Source organism: Mauremys reevesii, linkage group 7 (assembly GCF_016161935.1).
Source record: "Mauremys reevesii isolate NIE-2019 linkage group 7, ASM1616193v1, whole genome shotgun sequence".
NCBI classification, from domain to species: Eukaryota; Metazoa; Chordata; order Testudines; family Geoemydidae; genus Mauremys; species Mauremys reevesii.
Genome location: NC_052629.1, coordinates 45,814,417 through 45,832,289, shown reverse-complemented (window position 1 = coordinate 45,832,289; position 17,873 = coordinate 45,814,417). Strand labels below are relative to the sequence as shown.

The following is a 17,873-nucleotide window of genomic DNA, read 5'->3' as shown; positions in this document are numbered from 1 at the left end:
ACAAAATCCTCTGCTGGTGCGAACTGGTGCAGCCTCATCCACTTAAAAAGAGCTGGGTTAAAATACACCATCAGAGAATTATGCCCACTGAATCATTTCTTTTCCCTTGCTATCCTCTGTTTTCACAATCATGCCTTAAGTAGAACACAGTTGAAGAGGATGAAGTAGATCAGAGGCAGTAAACTCTATATTATGACTATTATAGTGGAGGAGAGTAGATATCACTGGGAATATTACTATGATGCACAGCAGATCTTTGAGCTTCATAGTACCTTGACTCAAATGATTGTAATTTGCTGTGATAGTTGAAATATCAGTTGGCTTATAACATATCCAGTATTATCTCCAAATAACCATGCTTTAAAATAATGTCAAGAGAAGAAGAGGGATTACAAGAAATAAAAAAACAAAAATTTTTCATTTAAGATTTGAATGTAACATTTCAAATTGTTGGAATAACTGTCTGAATGCAAACCAATTAGCTTTACATGTGAACTGTAGGCTACAGCTGTATTGTATTTTAGGAATTTTGGATAGTTCTAACATTAACAAAATAATGTTTTTATAAAATATTATATTACAGAAAAGGCCTGAGATTATTTAAACTGAATTTAATTGACTGTTAGTATTTATAAAGCTGTATTGTTAAATTTCTTTTAGCATGGCCAATAGACCTGGATGTTCCCTGGAACCTAAAGGAAGCTAGGCATCTATATCTTATTGAATTTCAATAGGAATCAGGCACTTAATTCCCTTAAGCTCATTTGAAAACCCAGCCAGAGACTTGTCAGTTTCCCCAAATTTTCTAATAACATATTCTACCCTGGCTAAAGACCATGTACGCCAAATCTCAGGCAAAAAGAGACTTCCCTCTTCTGTAGGAACATGGAAGATGTGAGTTAAATCAGGCCTAGAATGGAAAGCAAGCTACAGTCTTAAGCTTTCATCCTGCTAGTGGGGAGATTGCCATGGCTCTCCCACAAATTTCATAGCCTTCACCGAAGTCTGTGGGATTCCATATGGGCCTAGCAATCTGCCTCCGTACTCAATTGTAGACTCAGATTCCACAGCCAGAAGTGATCTTTGTGATCATCAGTCTGACCTCCTGTAGAATACAGGCCATAGAACTTCCCTAAAATAATTCCTAAAGCATGTCTTTTAGAAAAACAGCCAATCTTGATTTAAAAATTGTCAGTGATGGAGAATACACCATGTCCCTTGGTAAACTGTAGCACTGAAGCCTTAACTGTGGAGTCATTACCACAGGTTATCTATTAACTGTATTGCCATAGCATCTAGGGCCCGTAGTCATGGACCAGTTCCCCACTATGCTAGGCACTGTGCAAACAGAACAAAAAGATGATCCTTGCCCCAAAGAGTTGACAATTATAAGTATTTCTTAAGTCTACATTGCAACACTCCACATTTTATGAAAAATGTTACCCTTATTCATCACTGTGTCTCTCCAGTTGTTTACATCTTTCATTTCAGTGGAGTTATGCCAGTGCCAAAGTAGAGTAGCACAGTGGTGATGCTGGTCTATTATCTGTAGGGAATTATGTGCTGCAAAAATATGGATGCTGTATTGGAAATAAGGTGGATGGTAGAGTTGCTGGCAAACAGACTATAAGAGATCAGAAAAGTACCTTGGGCAACATAATTTCCTCATTGACTCTAAATTCTGAGCTCATTAATTATGTTGTAAGGTTTGCACTAGTGAGGTGTCTGTGAAGGAGTGTGCTACCCGTTTGCAGCTCAGCCTAGAGCTCAGAACAGCCTGGGTGCAATTAAGGAGACTCCCTTCTCTGCCCTAGTTATCTATTGGAAGATTAAGTTACATGGGGGAGGGTCTGATGAGAAGCCTGCAAGAGGCAGCGTTCCCCCACAAGCTCTGGAAGATGAGTTGACCAGGCAAGGAGACTTTTTTTCTGGACTTTCAGTTTGGGAGAGCTGAAGCTGGGCCCTGAGGTAAGGGCCTTTAATTTGTTGCTGTATGTGTACCTGCCTTCCTTGGTGCTTCATCACAGGAAGTGACCATTGTTTCTTTTGACTAGTTTGGTTTCTCTTGGCTTCTTGTTGCCTGATCTGTGCAAGTGAACTGGTTGACACCCAGTTGGGGAAAGGTAAGGCTAGGTTCACCTGCAGGTCCATGTCTGCTTAAAGAGTCAGAAAACGGCTGTTACAGAAAATAGTATTTAAGAGACTTAAACTGGGACTGGTCATGTTGAGCTGAGAAATTAAGTGGGAGGATTTGCAGAGCTTATAGGTAGCATTAACCAGGAGATGGATAATTTTTGGATCGGTGAACTGAAAGTGTCTAGTGAAGTTGCACATAAAGTGCATTAACTGCAACCAGTATGTCATCTTTATACTGTGTTCGTGCTTAGTTTTCCTCAAAGTATTCTGATTGTCTTGTTCTTGTGTATTCTTTTGGAGCCCCATCCTGCAACCGTTTACTCCTGGTTCTTCCTCCTTCAAGTAGTCTCTTTGATGCTGGTGAGGCTATTTATACAAGAAATGGTTTGTAGGATTGTCCCTCATCTTGGGAGGGATGTGATGTCCTTGCAGTTATTTACTGGACTTGGTGGTGGTTTATAATGTTTTGGGATTCTTCTTTTCTGGCCACACTTGTTTGTTAGCTTCTAAATAAAGATTCATAATAAATATTGTCAAAGACTGAACTATCCATGCTAGAAGTGAAGCTACTGGAAGATCATTCAACCTAAAAGCCCTATTTCTTTGTCCTTGAAGTACCTATTTGAATTTATAACCAGCTGACAAGATTGGTGTCTTCTCTTCAAAGTACTTCCTGGGCTGAATATGTTAAGATAAATTTAAGGACACTTTGTTAATTAGCTTGTATAAATCTGCAGCACCAGGATGCACTCTAATAGGCTTCATTGACTGCTTAGTTTAACAAACTCTTGCTGCTTTGAAGCCATAACTTTCCTGGCTCTCCTATGGCTTTTTTTTTCTCCTAGCCTGCACTCTTTTTGAGCTGGTTGACATAAAGATTTTATAAAGAAATAGTCTTTGAAAGTTTATTATAGCAATTTCCATCAGAAGAGCGATGAATAGAAATAAATCTACGCTAACCACAACATTAAAATGTATTTGAAATTCTCCATACAAAAAGATCCAGTCTCTTCTTTAAAAGACAATAGTCTGTCTTCCCTAATTTACAGCCTCATAACTTCCATGAGTGTGATTGGGAGCTCTATGTGCTCCCTTTGATGAGGCAACATTGGATCCCTAATTATTTGATCATCCCTAGTGTACTAGGATCTTTCTTTTTTGGGTTAAAAGTTTTATTCCCATTTTTCTCCCAACTTCCTGATTATTTCTTGTTAAAATAACATTCTACTTTGACTATACTGGGTCATTTAAAAAAAAAATTGCAAAATCTCAAAGTAAGATGTTGCTCATGCTGGTTACTAAAAAACAAACTTCTGTTCCCATTGTCTTTGACACTTGGCTGTGTCATGTCAGGACGCATCAGTCACATTACAGTGCAGCACAGTTCTGACAACACTGGAGGTGACACATAACAATCCCAGCAGTTCAAGTTTCACATCGATGTATTCATTTAATATATTCAGAGGTAGAGCCATTCCTGTTCCTCATCTTTTTAAATGAATTACTAATCTTTGTTTAAAATATATATAATATACACACCTTGCATCCTTTTATCTTCCCCACTCTCTTAGCTGTCACTTAAGGGATCCAGTTACATCCACTTATAATTCAAATGCTGTCAATGCTCACTTGATGTACTGAAAGTGTTTACTTTGAATTTGATTTTCCTCTAACATAGTGTGTTCCATTTATTGGAAAGTATGGTTCTCCCATACCTTAGATATGTTTTGGTTCTGGTGAAAACTCTCAGTCATGGTGCAGAAGTGCCAGAATATTAGGCCCGAGTCCAGACACTGGATCTGCATAGGCAAACCACTGAAATCAATCTGGCTTCAACTGAACTCGGGTCTACCCTTTTGCAGGAGCTTGCAGGATCAGGGCCATAATGAATAATGCTTATACCCTTGCTTTTCCTTACTTCAGTGTTACATTTATGTAAACATTTATGTGTCTCATTTTTAGTATCAATAGTACACTCAGACTGAGTTCACTTCTTGTGTCCTAATTGCAAAGGGGAGAAGTCTCTGTGCTTAGATGTGTTCCAGGAAGATTAAAGTTCCACATGTAACTATTTTAATTCCTACTTCCCTTTTGAACTATATAGTGGAAAGGGTTACGTAGCCCTAAGTGTCCCTAATTATTTGATCTCCCTTTTTATTGGGGTCCCCTTCCTCACTCAGAAGTGACATTACTCTCTGCTTCTCTTTGTATTTATTAAAACTCCTTTGTGTTGAGGGAAGACATAAGGGCCTATGTAACACCACTGTGAATTCAAAGGTGTTTCAGATAGGTCAGTCCATGCAGATTGGATTATACGATTGGAGCCTAAGGGGGGAGGGAGGGAAGGAAGGCTTGTGGGCTTTAGCTCTCTACTTCTGTGTCTTAATAGGCCCCGAGAATTTCTTGTTGCATTTCATAAATATAGGTTATGAAAATGTGATTGACAATATATGGTGGTGGTGAGAGACGACATTAACAATGGCTTAAGTATTTTCAAAGTACACTGTAGCAATGACAAATCAAAGAGAAGTATGACATCAAGTGTGTTTTCTATTTGTTATGAGATATGACTGTATTTAAGGGCTAAATGGGATCTACTTGACTTCAGTGGGACTGACTCAGAAAAGCAATTGGTTTGTTATTGTCACCAGCCAAATAAAAAAGTGTTTGCAAAGTATATGTGCTGCAGCAAAATGTAGAAGCAATAAATATACATTAACAAAACTAAAATATTCATGGATTATAGTTTACTTAAATTCAGACAATACCAAGATGCTACAAGTCTGATTCTGATCTCACTTCCTTTAGGGTAAACCCACTGATTGAAGTCTGACTTTCACTCATGAAAGACTTGGATTTTAGGGCCTCTGACTGTAGCTTTAGTGCTTTCTTATAGCAAACTTCTCTTCACCAGTTTACTTCCTTAATGTTCCTCCATAGAATGAACTACAGGCTAGTGCTTCAGGGCTTTTTTGGGGATGCAGGCAGATGGAGGGAGTGTGTGTGTGTGTTAAAGTGACTATGCTATGTCAGCTTCTGCTAAATGGTCATTGCTGCACCTGAGACTCCTTAAATTAGTAACACCTGGGCTGACTGTTGTCCAATAGAACCCAATTGTCAAGAAGTAGCTGAAGTCAAGAAGTTCATTTCTTGTGGAAAGAATCAGAGAGGAACTAGTTATTTTCTGTATCATCCCTAGTCGGGTAAGTACCTCTATATGTATGAGCTAAAAACTAAACAATGGTAAAGATTTTTTTTTTTTTAAGATAAGTGTCTTATCTGAGCTGCAGTTTCACTATCCCAGTCTCTTCCTCAGTTAATTCCTTAAACAAACATTAGAAAACAAACACAAGAGGCAAACATGGTTTCCTTTCTACAGCAGGGAAAGGTTAGCAGGACAGAGTGTTGCAGGGATTTACAGGAAAGGAGATAAAACTGAAATAATTGCATACTTTTTATAAATTCACTTCTTTCCTGAAGAGAAGGAACTAAAAATGAAAGGGTTGAAATCCCCAGACTCTTGGACAGAGGGAAGAATGGCACTTCCACCATTTCTCTTCAGTATCTTTGCTCTCTGGGGTCTCTAAACAAAACCTGCAAGGGAGATGACAAAATCTCTGCCATGCAGGCCCTTGAAACTTTTCTCCTTGAGCCCCCAGACCAGAGGGCCCTAAGAGTGATATAAAATGTCTCCCTGCCTGTTGTTTCCAGGAGGTAATTCAACTTCTGCCAAATTATAAAAGCAATAACTGATAAAGGAGAGCTGCAGGTGCAAACTGCCTGTTGCTAGTGGGCTTGTTTACAAAGTATGTTCAGCTTGTCTGGTTTTAGGGAAACTGCTTAACAATCTTGACACGCATCCATTGTGTATCTGACCCTTTTGGTAACAGAAATAGGGCTTCAGTTTTCATGAAGGCAGGGATCCTGTCTAGTAAAATTTCTTACTCATATGCTGAGCTCTACTTCTTTTGATTTATTATCCTTTTGAGTCAATCTCTTCACCTTCAAGGACATATTATTCAATTTTTAAAGGGATCTGATTTTAGAAGCCAGAGTCTCAAAGTTGCAATTCCATTAGTGGTTTTACACTCATCAAGTTCTTATATGTTAAATATTTACTAAATAAGGTGTCTCATCCTTGGCTTGTAAGGGTGAATTGAGAAATAGAATATCTTAAAAAATACAGGCCATTAAACCAAATAGTGGCCATAGAATAAAAAAGGCTAGATACTTAGCTGGTATAAATTGGTGTAGCTCCTCCATTGACTTAAATGGAGCTATGCTAATTTATATCAGCTGAGGACCTGGCCCAACATGTAAAGGATAAAAATCCCTTGACACTTTAAACTTTTCGGAGGTATCATTCCTGCATGCTCAATTAATGTATAGTCAGGCTTGACGTTATTTTGTAAAAGAAAATCTCTTGCGTTCTTTTCCTATGTCCCAAGTTATATGTAGTATTCTGATAATTGTATCCTATGGCATATTTATGGCCAAATGAATGACAACCCAAAAGAGAAACAATGAATGTTTTATTTGAAACTAATGAAGCTTATTTGGAATGCTTTATCAATGGTATGTCAACAGAAGACATTGATATGACTGAAATGTGACTCAGGCTTTGTGCTTCACTGACATAGGAAAGAAAACATTGTTTAAATTCCATTTTGTTTTGCTATTTTGTCATCTGCTTAACAGTGTGGAATATACTTGGTCAGGGCTAGTGGCAGTTGTCGGGTTTCTATTTTTCATCTAGGCACATGAAATTGTGTTCGTGTTGAAGGTTATAAAAGCATAATCTGCTGATTTTTAAATGTCATTCATCCTACCTATAATGAAAGTCTTCTACAACATGGTATAACTGTTTTGCACTTACACTTAGCATAAATCTTTTATGTGGTTGTCAAACGTGATAGAATCAGTGTTTTAACGGGGTCAGGGAATCAAATAGACAATGAACTGCAGTGATTTGTCAGAGATTTGGATGTACAGTGGCACTCAGCAATCACTATGGTCCAACTTCTGTCCTGTGATTCAAATGCATGGATCCAAAGGCTTCCATGGAAGAATCCAGGTGCCCAACTCAATTTGAAGAGATGGCAGCTAAATAGGACTTTAGAAGGTGCTTAAAGTTAAGTGTTTGCAGAAATGTTATTATGAGCAGAGGTGTCTTCCTAAATTGGGGCCCTCAAATCTAATATTAAATAGCAAAATTGCTGTTTTCTCCCTAGAGCAGCAGCATTGATTATGATAATGTTGCCCCTTGTCCAGAGAGGTTACCCAATATTTAAGGCCTTGCTCAGTTATTTCTATTAGAAGGAGAAACTGATTATAAGAGTCAGGTATTTCTTTTGTGCAATTCTGTTTATTTACAAAGAATATATACAAAGTTTTCCTTGCTCACAGCTTCCACACCTGCTTCACTAGCCTTCCAAGAGCGCTGTCTCACTGTTGCCTCTGAAGGCCATTCTCGTGGCTGTTTCTCTTGCTCTCTGATGGCTTTCTGCTTCTAACACACAGCTGCAATCAATCCTCTAGCTTCTGAATTTGCACACAGTCCCGGGGAAACACTCCCCCACCCCAGATAAAGGGCTTAACTCTGCTCAGGCTTTGCGATGCAGCTGATTGCCTCAGACAGCAGTGTGACAGATACGGCAAGTTTTTCTGCAATATCCTGGACAAACTTTATTAAGTTTTAAATATTTTAGGAATTCATTGTATTAAACATGCAAAATATTTATGTATTGTCTGCCCTCTTGAGACATGACTAATGTAAACCCTGGGAAGTTTTGTGAGCATTAAAGGGCTATATGAAACAACTTAAAAACTTCATTCTAGTTTGGCAGATTAAATGGGTTTCTCAGGAAATCTCTAGGGGAGGTGTAGGCAAATATATTGCTTCCAATTGTGCAAGCCTTTTGGTGCTTTGCCCTGAGGAGGGGACCTTTGTCTGAAGACCACCTGTTGTGTGAGGAGAACATTAGGCACCTAAACTGTATAAAGGAGTGACTGTCAGATTAATGGGGGTGCTCCTTTTGAGCCAAGGCAGTTATGAACAGGGGCGGCTCTACCTTTTTGGCCGCCCCAAGCAGTCATGCGCGGGAGGCGCCCCAGAGCCGCGGGAGCAGCGGACCTCCCGCGGGCATGACTGCAGAAGGACCGCTGGTCCCGCGTGGCTCGGCTGGACCTCCCGCGGCTGCGGACGGTTCGTGGGTCCGTCGGCTCCGCTTGAGCTGCCACAGTCATGCCTGCGGGAGGTCCAGCCGAGCCGCGGGACGAGCGCCCCCTCCGCAGTCATGCCTGGGGTAGGTCCAGTCGTCCCGGGGCTCCGGTGGACCTCCCGCAGGCATGACTGCGGCAGGTCCGCCGGCCCAGCCTGCCGCCCCCCCCCCCCCCGGCTGCAGAGGACGGGCCGCTCCTCGGCTCGCAGCGGCAGGAAGAGCTGGGGCCCCAGCCTTTTGCCGCCCCCTAGATTTTGCCGCCCTAGGCACCAGCTTGTTTTGCTGGTGCCTAGAGCCGCCCCTGGTTATGAACTTGTAACCACAAAAACCTCTTGGTGGGATTTGAAGGGCTGTCTCCTACCAGAGGCCTCGCTGGAGCTGGGGGGATCTTGGGTAAGTATATTGGCATGCATATAGGTTCTCTTGTGTTAATGTTTTTCTCTCTAATGCTTTCTGCTTAACAATAAGTGTGCTTGCCTAGGAAAAGCTGTGTGGTACCTCATAATTGTGGACCATTATAGCCTCTGAGTAGAAAAGCAAAGCAGGCCTGCTTTTAGGCAGTCTGTCTTGCTTGGGAAGTCAGTGTAGGCATGCAACTGTGCAGCCTGAATAAACCCTGGTCTTCACCAAGGAGAGGTGATGGTTGGGGAACCAGAAGCCTGAAAGTGGGTGCCTTTGTTGGAGTAATGCAGGTGCAGTTGTCTTGAACTGTGACGGGCAGCTTTTACTGTCTCCACCCATCTTGCGCCATAAAGGGGCCTAACTGCACCTTCCATTTAGTTTGAAAGATGGGTGTTTAGCATATCCATGAACTTTAAAATTGTCTCTGAATTCTGGGATTTTTTAATGCCCACACGTGGTCAAATTTTACATCTCCTTTGCATTACTGTGATACCCTACCACAAGATGGGGCACTATTTCAGTACAGATTTCGGCTATGTCTCAGTGCAAAAATTGATGTCTCTTTTTTTTGTTTGTTTTTGTTTTATTTCAACATGAGATCTCTCTTGATGTCTCCACTAGGATTTTACAAGGCATAACGTTTACTTCCTTGTAGCCGGTGGAGGTAAATCCCTGATGTATGTGGGAATATAGCCTCAGCTATGCACACTGAGGCAAAAACTACCTATGCCACTCAGATTTTCTATCAAATTAGCAATCTACTGTGGGGAATAACCTCTTCTAGCTATGAAGACCACCTCAGAGGGGAATGTCATCACAAACACCAGTACAACTTTGTGCAATATGTAGGTCTTCTAGGGGTTCCCATCAAAATACTGACTGACCCTACCAACCTTTAGATTGAGAGCTGATGGTATTGCAGCATGTAAGATGGTATGAGCACAAAAGATTGTGCAACCTCATATGGCAACTTGACCACTCTGGTAACTTGTAACTTAAAACAGAATTTGGGTCTAGCTAGCTAACCCAACCTAGCTACATTTTCATTGTATTTCTGTTTGTTGTTGTTTTTCTAATCAACCAGCTGTTTAATTAAGTGACTGTGAATTGACACTAGTGGATAAACACTAGCAGCTCTGAGGAAAGAAACTGTTCCTGACTTCTAGGAAGGTGAGAACAGTATAGAAATGTCGGAGTGCTTGTTCTATGTGTAGGAACTGTGGCCTCCCTTCCCAAGGATGCTGCAAGGACTCTGAATGTGGTGAAGATCAGAACAAGGAAAGTGTGAAGACTGAGAGCAAGCTTGCTGTGAGAGACCGCACCACTTGTAGCAACAGAGGAAGGATGGCCCAGTGACTAGGGCAGTAGTCTAGGACTTGAGGCCTTCATTCAAGTCCCTGCTCCACCACAGGCTTGCTGTTTGATCTTGATCAAGTGACTGCGCTTCTCTGTGACCCAGTTCCTCACTTGTAAAATGGGGATAATAGCACTGCCCTACCTCACACTCATGATGATGGATAAATGCATCTGAATGCCTCACAATCTAATGTTTCTATGAACCAGAGTATCGAAGATAGAACTTATTTAGAGAGAATTCTCCCTATACCTGAAAATGCAGTTTCTGCTTTCAAAACTTGGCGTATGCAGTAATTAATGAACTATTTAGAACATCCACTTTCTTCAATGAACTTTTACTACAACTTCTTTCTTAAACAGACAAGGAGTATCTGAGGACAGTACCATAATTCACAATCATCAGAATAATGTTTTTGTTTTGTCTGATGCAAACACAGTCCAAATCAAGTATGCTTATTCTAGATGTATAAAATGCAAGTTGAATGTTAGGGGAAGAAAACACAGAAAAGCTATTTGGAGGAGAAAAGTTCTAATCCTTTTTTTAAAATATTCTAAGCCAATATTCTAAAGCAAGGTGCATAATGTCAAGGGGTAACATTTTCAAAAAAAATTATAGTACTGTCTCTTTTGAAAATGGGACTTGGGCTTGTAAGTCACGTAGGTGCTTTTGATTACTTTACAATAGGTCTCATATTCTTAGGTTTCAGTTCAAGCTAAAAAGGTGTCTGTGGTGATTCTAAATATGTAAACTACATAGGAGGCAGGTCAGTTTTAAAAATCATCCATTCGGGAGACCAATAAGAGTGGCCTCTGTGAAAAAACATCCATCATGAAACACTGTAGTTTCTCTTCTTCCCCCACCCTCCTTGGAGAACCACTGTGAATACTTCAAGAAAAGAATGAGTTCTGAAAATCTTCAGAGGACAATTGTAGATGGCCATGGAAAATGTGTATCTGTTTAGATATTGCATAAATTATTGAATTAATAACTAAAGGGAAGGATTACAGCTAATATGTGCATCATCTTTTAAATGGTAGATCACCCTATGTGCTTGATATACTTTAATTAAGCCTGTGTCTCTAGCACTGGAGTAGGAAAGGAAAAAAGAAATTAGCCTCTTCGCCTCTTTATCTCCTCAATATCCACTTGTATTATGCAAAGATACTGCAGTTTCTTCAGCTACTGGCTTATTACTCCTTTATTACACCATGTATAGGGCCCCTTACTGCATGCTGGCAGACTTGTACACCCAATCCTGAAGTTTATGGTGCATGTGGACCAAATATTAGCCTTTCTTCTGCATTACCTTATTTTGCTGAGCAGACTGCCACCACCAGTAAGAGGAGAAAAGTGATAGTGATACTATGCTAGCTTTAAGCACATCTGGTGCTCTACCTTCTAGGCCATTTCAAAGCCTAGAGTCAGACATAGAATCTCAGGGTTGGAAGGGACCTCAGGAGGTCATCTAGTCCAACTCCCTGCTCAAAGCAGGACCAAACCCAACTAAATCATCCCAGCCAGGGCTTTGTCAAGCCTGACCTTAAAAACCTCTAAGGAAGGAGATTCCACCACCTCCCTAGGTAACCCATTCCAGTTCTTCACCACCCTACTAGTGAAAAAGTTTTTCCTAATGTCCAACCTAAACCTCCCCCTCTGCAACTTGAGACCATTACACCTTGTTCTGTCATCTTCTACCACTGAGAACAGTCTAGATCCATCCTCTTTGGAACCCCCTTTCAGGTAGTTGAAAGCAGCTATCAAATCCCCCCTCATTCTTCTCTTCTGCAGGCTAAACAATCCCAGTTCCCTCAGCCTCTTCTCATAAGTCATGTGCTCCAGCCCCCTAATCATTTTTGTTGCCCTCCGCTGGACTCTCTCCAATTTATCCACATCCTTCTTGTAGTGTGGGGCCCAAAACTGGACACAGGACTCCAAATGAGGCCTCACCAGTGCTGAATAGAGGGGAATGATCACATCCCTCGATCTGCTGGAAATGCCCCATCTTATACAACCCAAAATGCCATTAGCCTTCTTGGCAACACGGACACACTGTTGACTCATATTCAGCTTTTCGTCCACCATAACCCCTAGGTCCTTTTCTGCAGAACTGCTGCCCAGCCATTCGGTCCCTAGTCTGTAGCAGTGCATGGGATTCTTCCATCCTAAGTGCAGGACTCTGCACTTGTCCTTGTTGAACCTCATCATATTTCTTTTGGCCCAATCCTCTAATTTGTCTAGGTCCCTCTGTATCCTATCCCTACCCTCCAGCGTATCAACCACTCCACCCAGGTTAGTGTCATCTGCAAACATGCTAAGGGTGCAATCCACACCATCCTCCAGATCGTTAATGAAGATATTGAACAAAACTGGCCCCAGCACCGACCCTTGGGGCACTCCACTTGATACCAGCTGCCAACTAGACATGGAACCATTGATCACTACCTGTTGAGCCCGACCATCTAGCCAGTTTTCTATCCACCTTACTGTCCATTCATCCAGCCCAGACTTCTTTAACTTGCTGGCAAGAATACTGTGGGAGACTGTATCAAAAGCTTTGCTAAAGTCCAGAAATAGCACATCCACTGCTTTCCCCTCATCCACAGAACCGGTTATCTCATCATAGAAGGCAATTAGGTTAGTCAGGCATGACTTGCCCTTGGTGAATCCATGCTGACTGTTCCTGATCACTTTCCCCTCCTTTAAGTGGTTCAGGATTGATTCCTTGAGGACCTGTTCCATGATTTTTCCAGGGACTGAGGTGAGACTGACTGGCCTGTAGTTCCCTGGATCTTCCTTCTTCCCTTTTTTAAAGATGGGCACTACATTAGCTTTTTTCCAGTCATCCGGGACCTCCCCCGATCGCCATGATTTTTCAAAGATAATGGCCAATGGCTCTGCAATCTCATCGGCCAACTCCTTTAGCACCCTCAGATGCAGCGCATCCGGCCCCATGGACTTGTGCTCGTCCAGCTTTTCTAAATAGTCCCGAACTACTTCTTTCTTCACAGAGAGCTGGTCACCTCCTCCCCATACCATGCTGCAGAGTGCAGCTGTCTGGGAGCTGACCTTGTCTGTGAAGACAGAGGCAAAAAAAGCATTGAGTACACTAGCTTTCTCCACATCTTCTGTCACTAGGTTCCCTCCCTCATTCAGCAAGGGGCCCACACTTTCCTTGACTTTCTTCTTGTTGCTAACATACCTGAAGAAATCCTTCTTGTTACTCCTAACATCTCCGGCTAGCTGCAACTCCAAGCATGATTTGGCCTTCCTAATTTCACTCCTGCATGCCTGAGCAATACTTTTATACTCCTCCCTAGTTATTTGTCCAATCTTCCACTTCTTGTAAGCTGTTTTTTTGTGTTTAAGACGAGCAAGGATTTCACTGTTAAGCCAAGCTGGTCGCCTGCCATATTTACTTTTCTTCCTACACATTGGGATGGTTTGTTCCTGCAACCTCAATAAGGATTCTTTAAAATACAGCCAGCTTTCCTCGACTCCTTTCCCCGTCATGTTATTCTCCCAGGGGACCTTGCCCATCAGTTCCCTGAGGGAGTCGAAGTCTGCTTTTCTGAAGTCCAGGGTCTCTGTTCTACTGCTCTCCTTTCTTCCTTGTATCAGGATCCTGAACTCGACCATCTCATGGTCACTACCTCCCAGGTTCCCATCCACTATTGCTTCCTCTACTATTTCTTCCCTGTTTGTGAGCAGCAGGTCAAGAAGAGCTTTTCCCCGAGTTGGTTCCTCCAGCACTTGCACCAGGAAATTGTCCCCTACGCTTTCCAGAAACTTCCTGGATTGTCTGTGCACTGCTGTATTGCTCTCCCAGCAGCTATCAGGGTGATTTAAAGTCAGCCATGAGAACCAGGGCCTGTGATCTAGCAACTTCTGTTAGTTGCTGGAAGAAAGCCTCGTCCACCTCATCCCCCTGGTTTGGTGGTCTGTAGCAGACTCCCACCACGACATCACCCTTGTTGTTCAGACTTCTAAATTTAATCCAGAGACTCTCAGGTTTTTCTGCAGTTTCATACTAGAGCTCTGAGCAGTCATACTGCTCTCTTACATACAACGCAACTCCCCCACCTTTTCTGCCCTGCTTAGACATGCTTAAAAGCGAAGCCAATGTTTTTCAGAGAGCATCTGAGGTGTAGATCTAGCTATACCACAGTTTCTCACTCGTTGATTGTACATTAGCTAGTCTGTCACATTTCTTCTTTGGGCAGAAGCAGGGACATCAGTTAGGGACAATATGTAGCTGCTGATTAGATCATGTAACACTGACTCCTGTTGACTTTAGTGGGTGCTGGATTGATGTCATAGCACTGTTATCTGACAATTTCTAGAGTAGTGTTGCAACTAAAGTATCTAGAAACCAACAGAGCAGCAGTGCAGGTTTGGGTTCTTCTTAATTTCAAACTACTCAGTTGTGTTCCTGCTCCATTGAAAGAACTCTTGCAGGCAAAGACCTTGCATGACAATTGAGAGAAGCCTCACTGGTGTTGTGGTGTCTCCTTTCCCCTCCTTCCTGACCCATCCAATTTACTCTACTCTAGTGGTGGTCTGCTTTTTTAGCATGCAATATAGTGGAACAGGATGAATACCAGTCATGGTGCTTCAGGGATCAAGATTCAATTTAGTTTTAGCTGCACAGCAGAATGGGGATGTGGGATACAACAGCAAGGGAAAATAACTTTTTCACAGGTGATGTGGAACTGATGAGTTACTAGTAGAGAGTGGTCCAAACCCTGGGTTTGCAAGCCCCTCTGATAAGGGGGAACTAAATGTCACAGCTTGCCACTAGGATTGCATCCATTCTGCCAGTACTGGAGATAAATGGTAGAGTTGGGTGGGAATTTTCTGACTAATCTCTTTTTTGTTCCGCAATGCTGATTTGCTAAAACCAAAAATGTTTGGGGTTGCGTATGGGATTGGTTCTGATGAATCCCTTCATTTGAAAAAAGTTCCGAAATTTATTGAAGTGTCCTGCTGTCGAGTTTTGACATGTTCACAACATGGTTTGGTTGTCTGACTTTGTTTCAGAATTTTAACTTTTTATACTAAAAGTTCCAAAAAAGCAACAAATGAAAAAACTTCAAAATTAACTACATGAAATGGGGTTTCATTTGACCCAAACTGAATTTTTGTTTCGATTATCAGTCCAGATTCAGGATGAGTGGAAAATTTTTCAAAAATTCTCACAGGCTGGGGAAAACCGCCCCCCCCCAGCTCTAATAAATAGGTGTAAGCGATGTCCTTACTCATTACCTCTGAATTTAATCCAATGTCTGTTTTTCCAATTCAACAGTCTGGATGGTGATTTGTACTACTTTATTAGCCAAGCTTTACTCATTAGTAAAAAATTAAATGGGAGTAGCTGCCAAGAGCTTCATTTAGAATAGTACTTAACTTTTTCCCAACATTCAAATAAATATAATATTGTAATTTGCAAGCAGTAGCGAGACAAGCTTGTGTTACAGTATAAATCAGACTCAATAAAATTAAGACCAATTCATTTCTCTAAATCTAATTTTATTTTCCCCTAAATTAAAGGGAGATGGAAGCAGTAATCAAAGGCTGGTATGTAATATGGAGCAAAACTAAAAGAAATGAGTCTTGAAGGTTGCCCTTCTGTAACAGTAGAGTGGACCCTTTAAAATCTCGACAGCTTCAGATTCACAAAGCTTAAGGCCAGTGGGAACCACTAGATCTATTCTGGACCTGATGTATATCACAGGCCACCAACACTTAGACCAAGTATTACCAATCACTAGATAATTGAATACAGTAGATGGTGTTCAAAGTGTTTCTTTTGGTAATTAGATATGCAAGAGAGTACTTAAGATACTGATGTAACCTCATTTAACGTGAGTGGAAGTGACAACATTTGAAGGGCCATATCTAGTCTTATGTGTAAGAAAGCATTGATGTCTTGTACTCTAAGTGGTAAACTCTGTCCTTTTTCGGTTGCTGTCAATAATCATTGTAAACAAAAGCTTATATAATACTTGTACTGACATGAGAAGGCACTTCGGCAATGCCATTTTTGACAAACCATTTGGAAGCATATTTTTAGTTAAATTGGGCATATACTGTAAAGCAGTGATACAGAAAATAGCCATGGACTAAGTGACAAAGTTGGATCGAATACTTCAGAAACTATCTATGAACATCCATTCAAATACTTCTGTTTCTAAGGATGTCAGTGGAAAGCAAAAGGTGCTTGAATACTTGTGTGTTCATGGAGAACTACTTCTCACCTTTTTTAAACCAACAAAACGAAAAATCTAATCACAGATCAGAAATGCTACACAATAACTTAGTATGACCATCTGCACAATGTGAATAACTAACAAATGATGAAGACACAGCAGAGGTGATTGGTCCTTGAAGGGCCTTTAGGCTTAAATATATTTATATAACTTTCTGAATAACCATTTGAAAAATCAAAGTCTGGTCATAATTAACTTGTGACCAGAGAAAACAAAACTTGAATAAATTATTCACTAGGAAATAGAACTAGGTGAACTATTGCCAAGTAAGCTCCCTAAACTTCAATAAAATAGTTTGAAAATAAATCTCTAAAGACATTTCCCCCCCCCCCAACAAGTTCTGTTAATTTACTTTAGCCTGATTGGCCTGTCAGGTCTCTCTTATTCATTTGTTCCCAGATAGCTGCACAGGAAGGGGATTGGGAGGAAAAACCTCAAGATTTCTCTGCAATGTATTTAGACATTGATACACTCAGGCAGCAAGACTTGCTTTTCAAAAAAAAATGTGGATAATTAACACCTACACCTTTAACTATTATAGGCCTTTTAAAAATATTATGAACATTTTCTTTTAGAAGAAGCCTAAGGAAGTCAAGACCCATGAAGTAGGCAAAAAGCCCAGAACTCACCAAATAAAATCTTTAATTATTTTATAGTGAATCCCACTAAAAGCTATATTAATGATTAGACATAATTTTAATGTAGCACGTTTGCAGCTCATGGGTTGCGTTCACAATCTATGATGGATGAGTCTAGATGAACTAGCAATCATTTTGCTAAATAAGGCAAATAAGCCTTGTCTGCCTTTGTCAATGACCAGGGTAGCATAGTGCTAGCTCATAAATTTCTCACACTTGACCTTGAGCGTAGGTGTCTGACAAAAATCAGCTTCATGGGCCATGAACAGACTGATTTCAGTGTTTCAGATGATCTGGGTTGAAGCATATGGATGGAGTAATGCTGTGAAGTTAGCAAAAAGCATAATAGATGAAAAACATCAGAGGGCTTGCATGTCCTTTCAGTTTGGCATTTTTCAGAAGCACTAAACTTAATTACAAGAGAACTGTTTTGTGTGTTTTTGGAACAATTTTCACATTTTTATCTTCCACTATCTGTCAACTACCATTGCAGCAGGCACTCTGGTAAACTCTCTCTCCTGGGACCATTAGGATTCTGTAGCAGAGGTAAAATACTTCTTTGTTGTATTTCGAGGAGTCCGAAGCCAGAATCTCTCAGTCTTGCCTTTGAAATCAACGAGCAGCATTAACAATCAGTCAATAATGGAGAATCTAATGGCTGTTTCTGCGGATCAGGTTGTCTAGCTCAGTGGCTCTCAACCTTTCCAGGCTTCTGTACCCCTTTCAGGAGTCTGATTTGTCTTGCGTAACCCAAGTTTCACCTCACTTAATCTATTTGCTTATAAAATGAGAGATAAAAATGCAGAAGTGTCACAGCACTCTATCACTGAAAAATTGCTTATTTTTTCATATA

General features: G+C 41.0%; 1 long non-coding RNA gene across 18 annotated transcripts in view; it reads left to right on the top strand.

The window, feature by feature from the left end:
• Window positions 1-1,850: 1,850 nt before the first annotated feature.
• Window positions 1,851-17,873, top strand: part of LOC120369558 — a 238,668-nt gene continuing 222,645 nt past the window's right edge. For 8 of the 18 annotated variants that reach the window (XR_005583224.1, XR_005583222.1, XR_005583233.1 and 5 more), the window contains exon 1: window positions 1,851-1,968. This is a non-coding gene — a long non-coding RNA (uncharacterized LOC120369558). Of the gene's footprint in view, window positions 1,969-1,994; window positions 2,124-5,242; window positions 5,340-17,873 lie in introns of those variants that run through there. The other 10 variants (XR_005583227.1, XR_005583226.1, XR_005583223.1 and 7 more) reach the window with 6 other exon arrangements.